We start from the raw sequence: 13453 nt of genomic DNA, 5'->3' as shown, positions 1-13453 counted from the left end.
GCACCTAATTCCAATTTACATGGAAGAAGCATCTCCATTCCTGCCATTGGAGCAAACAACTTTGAGCTGAAACCTCAATTAGTTTCTCTGATGCAGCAGAACTGCAAGTTTCATGGACTTCCATCTGAAGATCCTTTTCAGTTCTTAACTGAGTTCTTGCAGATATGTGATACTGTTAAGACTAATGGAATAGATCCTGAAGTCTACAGGCTCATGCTTTTCCCCTTTGCTGTAAGAGACAGAGCTAGAATCTGGTTGGACTCTCAACCCAAAGATAGCCTGAACTCTTGGGATAAGCTGGTCATGGTTTTCTTAGCCAAGTACTTTCCTCCTCAAAAGCTGAGCAAGCTTAGAGCTGATGTTCAAACCTTCAGACAGAAAGAAGGTGAATCCCTCTATGAAGCTTGGGAAAGATACAAACAGTTGACCAAAAAGTGTCCTTCTGACATGCTTTCAGAATGGACCATCCTGGATATATTCTATGATGGTTTATCTGAGCTATCAAAGATGTCACTGGACACTTCTGCAGGTGGATCCATTCACCTAAAGAAAACGCCTACAGAAGCTCAAGAACTCATTGACATGGTTGCTAATAACCAGTTCATGTACACTTCTGAAAGGAATCCTGTGAGTAATGGGACGCCTATGAAGAAGGGAGTTCTTGAAGTTGATACTCTGAATGCCATATTGGCTCAGAATAAAATATTGACTCAGCAAGTCAATATGATTTCTCAGAGTCTGCATGGAATGCAAGCTGCATCCAACAGTACTCAAGGGGCATCTTCTGAAGAAGAAGCCTATGATCCTGAGAACCCTGCAATAGCAGAGGTAAATTACTTAGGTGAACCTTATGGAAACACCTATAACTCAACATGGAGAAATCATCCAAATTTCTCATGGAAGGATCAAAAGCCCCAACAAGGCTTTAATAATGGTGGAAGAAACAGGTTTAGCAATAGCAAGCCTTTTCCATCATCAACTCAGCAACAGACAGAGAACTCTGAACAAAATGCTTCTAATTTAGCAAATCTAGTCTCTGATCTATCTAAGGCCACTGTAAGTTTCATGAATGAAACAAGGTCTTCCATTAGAAACCTGGAAGCACAAGTGGGCCAGCTGAGTAAAAGGATCACTGAAATCCCTCCTAGTACTCTCCCAAGCAATACAGAAGAGAATCCAAAAGGAGAGTGCAAGGCCATTGACATAAGCGCCATGGCCGAACCTGTGAGGAAAGGAGAGGACGTGAATCCCAAGGAGGAAGACCTCCTGGGACGTCCAGTGATCAATAAGGAGCTTCCCTCTGAGGAACCAAAGGACTCTGAGGCTCATCTAGAGACCATAGAGATTCCATTGAACCTCCTTATGCCCTTCATGAGCTCTGATGAGTATTCCTCTTCTGAAGAGAATGAGGATGTCACTGAAGAGCAAACTGCCAAGTTTCTTGGTGCAATCATGAAGCTGAATGCCAAATTGTTTGGCATTGATGCTTGGGAAGTTGAACCTCCCTTGTTCATCAATGAACTAAGTGATCTGGATCAACTGACATTGCCTCAGAAGAGACAGGATCCTGGAAAGTTCATAATACCATGTACCATAGGCACCATGATCTTTAAGGCTCTGTGTGACCTTGGTTCAGGAATAAACCTCATGCCCCTCTCTGTAATAGAGAAACTGGGAATCTATGGGGTGCAAGCTGTTAAAATCTCACTAGAGATGGCAGACAGCTCAAGAAGACAGGCTTATGGACAAGTAGAAGATGTATTAGTAAAGGTTGAGGGCCTTTACATACCTACTGATTTCATAGTCCTGGATACTGGAAAGGAAGAGGATGAATCCATCATCCTAGGAAGACCTTTCCTGGCCACAGCAAGAGCTGTGATTGATGTTGACAGAGGTGAAATAGTCCTTCAATGGAATGAGAACTCCCTTGTATTCAAAACTCAAGGATCTCCCTCTGCAACCATGGAGAGGAAGCTTGAAAAGCTTCTCTCAAAGCAGAGTCAACCAGAGCCCCCACAGTCAAACTCTAAGTTTGGTGTTGGGAGGCCACAACCAAACTCTAAGTTTGGTGTTGAACTCCCATATCCAAACTCTAAGTTTGGTGTTGGAGAGTCTCAACAAAGCTCTGCACATCTGTGAGGCTCCATGAGAGCCCATTGTCAAGCTATTGACATTAAAGAAGCGCTTGTTGGGAGGCAACCCAATGTTTATCTAATTCTTATTTTTATTGTTTTTCATATTTTCTTAGGTTCATGATCATGTGGAGTCACAAAATAAACAAAAAAATTCAAAAACGGAATCAAAAACAGCAGAAGAAAAATCACACCCTGGAGGAGCATCTGTCTGGCGTTCAAACGCCAGAACAGAGCATAGTTCTGGCGCTGAACGCCCAGAATGGGAGCATCCTGGCGCTGAACGCCCAGAACAAGCATGGTTCTGGCGTTCAACGCCAGAAATGGCAGCAAATGGGCGTTGAACGCCCAAAATGGGCACCAACCTGGCGCTGAACGCCCAGAGTTGTGTGCAAGGGCATTTTGCATGCCTAAATTGGTGCAGGGATGTAAATGCCTTGACACCTCAGGATCTGTGGACCCCACAGGATCATCTCAGGATCTGTGGACCCCACAGGATCTCCACCTACCTCATCATCTCTCTTCCCATTCATGATCATCCCTTCTACTTTTCATTTACCACTCACATCCATACACCCACTACCTTCAAAATTCAACATCTCTCTCCCACCCAATCCCACCCATATGGCCGAATACACACTCCCATCCATCTCCTCCATATCTTCTTCTTATTCTTCTATTCTTTCTTCTTTTGCTCGAGGGCGAGCAACATTCTAAGTTTGGTGTGGTAAAAGCATAGTTTTTTTTGTTTTTTCCATAACCATTGATGGCACCTAAGGCCAGAGAAACCTCTAGAAAGAGGAAAGGGAAGACAAAAGCTTCCATCAAGGGTCTATAGCTCAGTGGTAGAACATTTGACTGCAAATCAAGAGATCCTTGAGATACCTCAGGGGATACATTTTCTTCCACACAATTATCGGAAGCAACTAAGGGTGGAACATCAAGAGCACTCCATCATCCTGCATGAAATCAGAGAAGATCTAAAAGCAATGAAGGAGGAGCAGCAAAGACAAGGAAGAGACATAGAAGAGCTCAAGGACATCACTAAGGTGGACTCATTCCTTGTTCTTACTTTCTCTGTTTTTTCGTTTTATATGTTATGTGCTTATCTGTGTTTATGTCTTCATTACATGATCATTAGTAGTTAGTAACTATGTCTTAAAGTTATAAATGTCCTATGAATCCATCACCTCTCTTAAATAAAAAAATGTTTTAATTCAAAAGAACAAGAAGTACATGAGTTTCGAATTTATCCTTGAACTTAGTTTAATTATATTGATGTGGTGACAATGCTTCTTGTTTTCTGAATGTATGCTTGAACAGTGCATATGTCTTTTGAAGTTGTTGTTTAAGAATGTTAAATATGTTGGCTCTTGAAAGAATGATGACTAGGAGACATGTTATTAGATAATCTGAAAAATCATAAAAATGATTCTTGAAGCAAGAAAAAGCAGCAAAGAACAAAGCTTGCAGAAAAAAAAAATAGGCGAAAAAAAAAAATAGAAAGAAAAAGAAAAAGCAAGCAGAAAAAGCCAATAACCCTTAAAAACAAAAGGCAAGGGCAATTAAAAAGGATCCCAAGGCTTTGAGCATCAGTGGATAGGAGGGCCTAAAGGAATAAAATCCTGGTCTAAGCGGCTAAACCAAGCTGTCCCTATCCATGTGCTTGTGGCGTGTAGGTGTCAAGTGAAAACTTGAGACTGAGAGGTTAAAGTCAAGGTCCAAAGCAAAAGAAGAGTGTGCTTAAGAACCCTGGACACCTCTAATTGGGGACTTTAGCAAAGCTGAGTCACAATCTGAAAAGGTTCACCCAATTATATGTCTGTGGCATTTATGTATCTGGTGGTAATACTGGAAAACAAAGTGCTTAGGGCCACGGCCAAGACTCATAAGAAAGCTGTGTTCAAGAATCATCATACTGAACTAGGAGAATCAATAACACTATCTGAACTCTGAGTTCCTATAGATGCCAATCATTCTGAACCTCAATGAATAAAGTGAGATGCCAAAACTATTTAAGAGGCAAAAAGCTATAAGTCCCGCTCATATGATTGGAGCTATGTTTCATTGATAGTTTGGAATTTATAGTATATTCTCTTCTTTTTATCCTATTTGATTTTCAGTTGCTTGGGGACAAGCAACAATTTAAGTTTGGTGTTGTGATGAGCGGATAATTTATACGCTTTTTGGCATTGTTTTTAGTATGTTTTTAGTAGGATCTAGTTACTTTTAGGGATATTTTCATTAGTTTTTATGTTAAATTCACATTTCTGGACTTTACTATGAGTTTGTGTGTTTTTCTGTGATTTCAGGTATTTTCTGGCTGAAATTGAGGGACTTGAGCAGAAATCAGATTCAGAGGTTGAAAAAGGACTGCTGATGCTGTTGGATTCTGACCTCCCTGCACCCAAAGTGGATTTTCTAGAGCTACAGAACTCGAAATGGCGGGCTTCCAATTGCGTTGGAAAGTAGACACCCAGGGCTTTCCAGTAATATATAATAGTCCATACTTTGGCCAAGAATTGACGATGTTAACTGGCGTTCAACGCCAGCCTTCTGCCTAAATCTGGCGTCCAGCGCCAGAAAAGGATCCAAAACCAGAGTTGAACGCCCAAACTGGCACAGAAACTGGCGTTCAACTCCGCAAATGGCCTCTGCACGTGTAACACTCAAGCCCAAGCCCAAGCACACACCAAGTGGGCCCCAGAAGTAGATTTATACATCAAATACTTACTCATGTAAACCCTAGTAGCTAGTTTATTATAAATAGGACCTTTTACTATTGTATTAGACATCTTTGGATTACCTTATGATCCTTTGATCACGTTTTAGGGGGCTGGCCACACGGCCATGCCTGGACCTTCACTTATGTATTTTCAACGGTAGAGTTTCTACACTCCATAGATTAAGGTGTGGAGCTCTGCTGTTCCTCAAAGATTAATGCAAAGTACTACTGTTTTCTATTCAATTCTTCTTATTTCGCTTCTAAGATATCCATTCGCACCCAAGAACGTGATGAAGGTGATGATTATGTGTGACGCTCATCATCCTTCCCCCTTATGAACGCGTGCCTGACAAACACTTCTGTTCTACATGAATTAAGCTAGAATGAGTATCCCTTAGATCTCCTAACCAGAATCTTCGTGGCGTAAGCTAGAATGATGGCGGCATTCAAGAGAATCCGGAAGGTCTAAACCTTGTCTGTGGTATTCTGAGTAGGATTCAATGATTGAATGACTGTGACGAGCTTCAAACTCGCGATTGTTGGGCGTTAGTGACAGACGCAAAAGGAGGGTGAATCCTATTCCAGCATGATCGAGAACCGACAGATGAATAGCCATGCCGTGACAGGGTGCGTGAGCATATTATTCACTGAGAGGAGGGGATGTAACCACTGACAACGGTGATGCCCTTGCATAAAGCCAGCCATGGAAAGGAGTAAGACTGATTGGATGAAGATAGCAGGAAAGTAGAAGTTCAGAGGAACGAAAGCATCTCCATTCGCTTATCTGAAATTCCTATCAATGAATTACATAAGTGTCTCTATCCCTATTCTATTATTTATTATTCGAAAACTCCATGATTATTTTATATCCGCCTGACTGAGATTTACAAGGTGACCATAGCTTGCTTCATACCAACAATCTCCGTGGGATTCGACCCTTACTCACGTAAGGTATTACTTGGACGACCCAGTGCACTTGCTGGTTAGTTGTATCGAAGTTGTGACAGACAATAAAACTAGATCAGAGTATCTGGCCTGAGAAGCCATTACCAGAAATCACAATTTCGTGCACCAAAGACTTACCAAGAACAACTTGAAGATCATGAAGAACACTATGAATGCATGAATTTTCGAAAAATGCATAAATTTTTAGAAAAAATGCAATTGACACCAAACTTAAAAATTGACTCAAGACTCAAACAAGAAACACAAAATATTTTTTATTTTTATGATTTTATATTTTTTTTATTTTATTTTACTTTTTTCGAAAACATATAGGAAAAAGAAAGTAATAAATTCAAAGTCCTCAATCAAAATCCCATGAATCATACCAGGTTAGTCTAAAGCTTGATGGCCAGACAAGCTTCAGCATATTATTTTGAAACTCTAGAATTCATTCTTAAAAATTTAGAATAATTTTCGAAAACAAAAGGAAAAAAAAATTTTTTTGACAGATTTTTGAAAACAATTTTTTTTTTGAAAATAAAACGAAAAAGAAAATTACCTAATCTGAGCAAGAAGATGAACCGTCAGTTGTCCAACCTCGAACAATCCCCAGCAACGGCGCCAAAAACTTGGTGCACGAAATCATGATCATCAATGTGAAATTGTTGTTCGAAATTAATTCCCTGGCAATGGCTCCAAAAACGTGTGCACACTACCATGGCCCAAACATAACTTCACAACTTTGCGCAACTAACCAGCAAGTGCACTGGGTCGTCCAAGTAATAAACCTTACGTGAGTAAGGGTCGATCCCACGGAGATTGTTGCTATGAAGCAAGCTATGGTCACCTTGTAAATCTCAGTCAGGCGGATTCAACTGATTTTATGAATTGATAAGTAAAAGATAAATAAAATATAAAATAGGATAGTAGTACTTATGTAATTCATTGGTGAGAATTTTAGATAAACGTATAGAGATGCTTTCGTTCCTCTGAACCTCTGCTTTCCTGCTGTCTTCATCCAATCAATCCTAATCCTTTCCATGGCAAGCTCTATGTAGGGCATCACCGTTGTCAATGGCTACATCCCATCCTCTCAGTGAAAAAGGTCCAAATGCTCTGTCACAGCACAACTAATCATCTGTCGGTTCTCGATCATACTGGAATAGGATTTACTATCCTTTTGCGTCTGTCACTACGCGCAGCACTTGCGAGTTTGAAGCTCGTCACAGCCATCCCTTCCCAGATCCTACTCGGAATACCACAGACAAGGTTTAGACTTTCCGGATCTTAGGAATGGCCATCCATGGGTTCTAACTTATACCACGAAGATTCTAATATCTCGGACTCGGTCCCCTGTATTAGATATCTAAGAGATATTCATTCTAGCTTGTTTGCATGTAGAACGGAAGTGTTTGCCAGGCACGCGTTCATAAGTGATAATGATGATGAGCGTCACATAATCATCACATTCATCATGTTCTTGGGTGCGAATGGATATCTTAGAAGCGGAATAAGTTGAATTGAATAGAAAAACAGTAGTACTTTGCATTAATCCATGAGGAACAGCAGAGCTCCATACCTTAATCTATGGAGTGTAGAAACTCTACCGTGGAAAATACATAAGTGATAAGGTCCAGGCATGGCCGAATGGCCAGCCCCCAAACATGATCTAAAGATGAAACTAAGGATGTTCCAAAGATGATGTAAATACAATAGTAAAAAGTCCTATTTATACTAAACTAGTTACTAGGGTTTACAGAAGTAAGTAAATAGTGCAGAAATCCACTTCCGGGGCCCACTTGGTGTGTGCTTGGGCTGAGCATTGAGATATACATGTGTAGAGGTCTTCCTTGGAGTTGAACGCCAGTTTGTAACCTGTTTCTGGCGTTTAACTCCACTTTGCAACCTGTTTCTGGCGTTTGACTCCAGAATGCAGCATGCAACTGGCGTTTAATGCCAGTTTTCGTCATCTATCCTTAATCAAAGTATGGACTATTATATATTGCTGGAAAGCCCTGGATGTCTACTTCCCAAAGCTATTGAGAATGCACCATTTTGAATTCTGTAGCTCCAGAAAATCCACTTTGAGTGCAGGGAGGTCAGAATCCAACAGCATCTGCAGTCCTTCTTCAACCTCTGAATCTGATTTTTGCTCAAGTCCCTCAATTTCAGCCAGAAAATACCTGAAATCACAGAAAAACACACAAAATCATAGTAAAGTCCAGAAATGTGAATTTAGCATAAAAACTAATAAAAACATCCCTAAAAGTAACTAGATCCTACTAAAAATATACTAAAAACAATGCCGAAAAGCGTATAAATTATCCACTCATCACAACACCAAACTTAAATTGTTGCTTGTCCCCAAGCAACTGAAAATCAAATAGGATAAAAAGAAGAGAATATACTATAAATTCCAAACTATCAATGAAACTTAGCTCCAATCAGATGAGCGGGACTTGTAGCTCTTTGCCTCTTGAATAGTTTTGGCATCTCACTTTATCCATTGAAGTTCAGAATGATTGGTATCTATAGGAACTCAGAGTTCAGATAGTGTTATTGATTCTCCTAGTTCAGTATGTTGATTCTTGAACACAGCTACTTTATGAGTCTTGGCCATGGCCCTAAGCACTTTGTTTTCCAGTATTACCACCGGATACATAAATGCCACAGACACATAACTGGGTGAACCTTTTGAGATTGTGACTCAGCTTTGCTAAAGTCCCCAATTAGAGGTGTCTAGGGTTCTTAAGCACACTCTTATTTTTGCTTTGGACCTTGACTTTAACCTCTCAGTCTCAAGTTTTCACTTGACACCTTCACGCCACAAGCACATGGTTAGGGACAGCTTGGTTTAGCCGCTTAGGTCAGGATTTTATTCCTGTGGGCCCTCCTATCCACTGATGCTCAAAGCCTTGGATCCTTTTTATTACCCTTTCCTTTTGGTTTTAAGGGCTACTAGCTTTTTGCTCTTGCCTTTTGGTTTTAAGAGCTTTTGGCTTTTTCTGCTTGCTTTTTCTTTTTTTCTTTTTTTTTTTTGCTATTTTTTTCTCTTTTTTTTTCGCAAGCGTTTGTATATTCACTGCTTTTTCTTACTTCAAGAATCAATTTTATGATTTTTCAGATTATCAAATAACATTTCTCCTTTTCATCATTCTTTCAAGAGCCAACATATTTAACATTCATAAACATCAACTTCAAAAGACATATGCACTGTTCAAGCATTCATTCAGAAAACAAAAAGTATTGTCACCACATCAAAATAATTAAACTAGTTTCAAAGATGAATTTGAAACCATGTACTTCTTGTTCTTTTGTAATTAAAACATTTTTCATTCAAGAGAGGTGATGGATTCATATTTACTACTTTAAGGCATAGACACTTGAATACTAATGATCATGTAATAAGACACAAATATAGATAAACATTTAACATAAAAACGAAAAACAAAAAATTTAAGAACAAGGAATGAGTCCACCTTAGTGATGGTGGCGATTTCTTCTTAAGGAACCAATGATGTCCTTGAGCTCTTCTATGTCTCTTCCTTGTCTTTGTTGCTCCTCCCTCATTGCTCTTTGATCTTCTCTAATTTCATGGAGGATGATGGAGTGCTCTTGATGTTCCACCCTTAGTTGTCCCATGTTGGAACTTAATTCTCCTAGGGAGGTGTTGATTTGCTCCCAAAAATTATGTGGAGGAAAGTACATCCCTTGAGGAATCTCAGGGATTTCTTGGTGATGAGCTTCTTCATGCGTCTCTTGAGATCCATGAATAGGCTCTCTTGTTTGCTCCATCCTTTTCTTAGTGATGGGCTTGTCCTCATCAATGAGAATATCTCCCTCTATGTCAATCCCATCCGAATTGCATAGATGGTAAATAAGGTGAGGAAAAGCCAACCTTGCCATAGTAGAGGACTTGTCAGCTACCTTGTAGAGTTCTTGAGGTATAATCTCATGAACTTCTAATTCCTCCCTAATCATGATACTATGGATCATGATGGCTCGGTCTACAGTAACTTCAGACCGGTTGCTAGTGGGAATGATTGAGCATTGAATGAACTCCAACTGTCCTCTAGCTACAGGCTTAAGGTCCAATCTTCTTAGCTGAACCGGTTTGCCTTTTGAGTCAATCTTCCCTTGAGCTACTTCCACACATATGTCCATGAGGACTTGGTCCAACCTTTGATCAAAGTTGACTCTTCTTGTGTAGGGGCATGCGTTTTCTTCCATCATTGGTAGGTTGAACGCCAGCCTTACATTTTCCGGATTAAAATCTAAGTATTTCCCGCGAACCATGGTGAGCCAATGCTTTGGATTCAGGTTCACACTTTGATCATGGTTCCTAGTGATCCATGTGTTTGCATAGAACTCTTGAACCATTAGGATTCCGACTTGTTGAATAGGGTTGGTTAGGACTTCCCAACCTCTTCTTTGGATATCATGTCGGATCTCCGGATACTCATTTTTCTTGAGTTTGAAAGGGACCTCAGGGATCACCTTCTTCTTGGCTACAACATCATAGAAGTGGTCTTGATGGGCTTTGGAGATGAATCTTTCCATCTCCCATGACTCGGAGGTGGAAGCTTTTGTCTTTCCTTTCCCTTTTCTAGAGGTTTCTCCGGTCTTAGGTGCCATCAATGGTAATGGAAAAACAAAAAGCATATGCTTTTACCACACCAAACTTAGAATATTGCTTGCCCTCGAGCAAGAGAAGAAAGAAAAGAAGTAGAAGAAGAGAAGATATGGAGGAGAGTGAGAGGGAGGTGTATTCGGCCAAGAGAGAGAGGATAGGGTTGTGTTGTGTGAAAATGAAGAAGGGATGGAGGGGTTTATATAGTGAGGGGAGAGGGAGTAGGTTCGGCCATAATGGGTGGGTTTGGGTGGGAAAGCGATTTTGAATTTTGAAGGTAGGTGGGGTTTTTGGGGAAGAGTGGATGAATGTGAGTGGTGGTAGGTGGTAATAGGGAAGAGAGATTGAGGTAATTGGTGAAGGGTTTTGGGAAAGGGTGTTTATTGGGAAGAGAGGATGAATGAGAAAAGGGGAGAGTATGTATGGAGGTAGGTGGGGATCCTGTGGGGCCCACAGATCCTGAGGTGTCAAGGATTTACATCCCTGCACCAATTAGGCATGTAAAATGCCTTTGCATGCATTTCTGGTGTTTAAACGCCGAAGTGATGCTTGTTCTGGGCGTTCAATGCCCATATGCAGCATATTTCTGGCGTTGAATGCCAGCTTCATGCTTGTTTCTGGCGTTCAGCGCCAGCTCTTCTCAGGGTGTATTCCTGGCATTTAAACGCCAGGATGTTGCTTGTTTTTGGCGTTCAACGCCAGATCCATGCTCTGTTCTGGCATTGAACACCAGCCAGATGCTCCTTACTGGCGTTTAAACGCCAGTAAGTCCTTCCTCTAGGGTGTGATTTTTCTTCTGCTGTTTTTGATTCTGTTTTTAATTTTTGTATTTATTTTGTGACTCCACATGTTCATGAACCTAATAAAATATAAAAGAACAATAAAAATAAAAATAGAATTAAATAAATAAAAATTGGGTTGCCTCCCAACAAGCACTTCTTTAATGTCAATAGCTTGACAGTTGGCTCTCACGGAGTCACACAGGTGATCAGGTCAATTTTATAAACTCCCAACACCAAACTTAGAGTTTGGATATGGGGATTCAACACCAAACTTAGAGTTTAGTTGAGGCCTCCCAAAACCAAACATAGAGTTTGATTGTGGGGGCTTTGGTTGACTCTATACTGAGAGAAGCTTTTCATGCTTCCTCTCCATTGTCACAGAAGGATAGCCTTGGGCCTTAAACACAAGGTAGTCCCCCTTCATTCGAAGGACTAATTCTCCTCTGTTAACATCTATCACAGCTCCTGCTATGGCTAGGAAAGGTCTTCCAAGGATGATGGATTCATCCTCATCCTTCCCAGTGTCTAGGATTATGAAATCAGCAGGGATGTAAAGGACTTTAACCTTTACTAGCACGTCCTCTACTTGTCCATAAGAGTGTTTTCTTGAGTTGTCTGCCATTTCTAATGAGATTCTGGCAGCTTGCACCTCAAAGATTCCCAGTTTCTCCATTACAGAGAGTGACATGAGGTTTATCCCTGACCCAAGGTCACACAGAGCCTTCTCAAAGGTTATGGTGCTTATGGTACAAGGTATTAAGAACTTTCCAGGATCCTGTTTCTTCTGAGGCAATGTCATTTGATCCAGATCACTTAGTTCATTGATGAGCAAGGGAGGTTCATCTTCCCAAGTCTCATTACCAAATAATTTGGCATTTAGCTTCATGATTGCACCAAGGTACTTGGCAACTTGCTCTTCAGTAACATCCTCATTCTCTTCAGAAGAAGAATACTCATCAGAGCTCATGAAGGGCATAAGGAGGTTCATTGGAATCTCTATGGTCTCTAGATGAGCCTCAGAGTCCTTTGGTTCCTCAAAGAGAAACTCCTTGTTGATCACTGGACGTCCCAGGAGGTCTTCCTCACTGGGATTCACGTCCTCTTCCTCTTTTGTGGGTTCGGCCATGATTGTTATATCAATGGCCTTGCACTCTCTCTTTGGATTCTCTTATGTATTGCTTGGGAGAGTACTAGGAGGTGTTTCAGTGATTTTCTTACTAAGCTGGCCCACTTGTGTCTCCAAATTTCTTATGGAGGACCTTGTTTCACTCATGAAACTTAAAGTGGCCTTGGATAGATCAGAGACTAAGTTTGCTAAATTAGAGGTATTTTGTTCAGAGTTCTCTATCTGTTGCTGAGAAGATGATGGAAAAGGCTTGCTATTGCTGAGCCTGTTTCTTCCACCATTATTAAAGCCTTGTTGAGGCTTTTGTTGATCCTTCCATGAGAAATTTGGATGATTTCTCCATGATGAATTATAGGTGTTTCCATAAGGTTCACCCATGTAATTTACCGCTGCTATTGCAGGGTTATCAGGATCATAAGCTTCTTCTTCAGAAGATGCCTCTTTAGTACTGTTGGATGCATTTTGCCATCCATTTAGACTTTGGGAAATCATGTTGACTTGCTGAGTCAACACTTTGTTCTGAGCCAATATGGCATTCAGAGCATCAATTTCAAGAACTCCTTTCTTCTGAGGCGTCCCATTATTCACGGAATTTCTCTCAGAAGTATACATGAATTGATTATTTGCAACCACGTCAATAAGTTCTTGAGCTTCTACAGGCATTCTTTTTAGGTGCATGAATCCACCTGCAGAATGGTCCAGTGACATCTTGGAGAACTCAGACAGACCATAATAGAATATATCCAGAATGGTCCATTCTGAAAGCATGTCAGGAGGACACCTTTTGGTCATCTGCTTGTATCTTTCCCAAGCTTCATAGAGGGATTCATAATCTTTTTGCTTAAAGGTCTGAACATCCACTCTAAGCTTGCTCAGCATTTGAGGAGGAAAGTACTTAGCCAAGAAGGCCGTGACTAGCTTATCCAAAGAGTTCAGGCTATCTTTAGGTTGTGAGTCCAACCATGTTCTAGTTCTGTCTCTTACAGCAAAAGGGAAAAGCATGAGCCTGTAGACTTCAGGATCTACTCCATTAGTCTTAACAGTCTTACAGATCTATAGGAACTCAGTTAAAAACTGGTAGGGATCTTTTGATGGAAGTCTATGGAATTTGTA

The 13453-nt window shown here is 40.6% G+C and overlaps 2 non-coding genes across 2 annotated transcripts; one reads left to right on the top strand and one right to left on the bottom strand.

Moving 5' to 3' along the window:
- Nucleotides 1–345: 345 nt before the first annotated feature.
- On the bottom strand, nucleotides 346–453 carry LOC148579786 (small nucleolar RNA R71). The gene has a single exon (XR_015895788.1). It is a non-coding gene; the product is annotated as a small nucleolar RNA R71 (small nucleolar RNA).
- Nucleotides 454–13102: 12649 nt separating this feature from the next.
- On the top strand, nucleotides 13103–13210 carry LOC148579785 (small nucleolar RNA R71). The gene has a single exon (XR_015896497.1). It is a non-coding gene; the product is annotated as a small nucleolar RNA R71 (small nucleolar RNA).
- The last annotated feature ends 243 nt before the right edge of the window (nucleotides 13211–13453 follow it).

Source organism: Arachis ipaensis, chromosome B10 (assembly GCF_059453495.1).
Source record: "Arachis ipaensis isolate K30076 ecotype BB chromosome B10, ASM5945349v1, whole genome shotgun sequence".
Lineage (NCBI taxonomy): Eukaryota > Viridiplantae > Streptophyta > Magnoliopsida > Fabales > Fabaceae > Arachis > Arachis ipaensis.
This window is presented reverse-complemented; position numbering and strand designations above follow the sequence as displayed.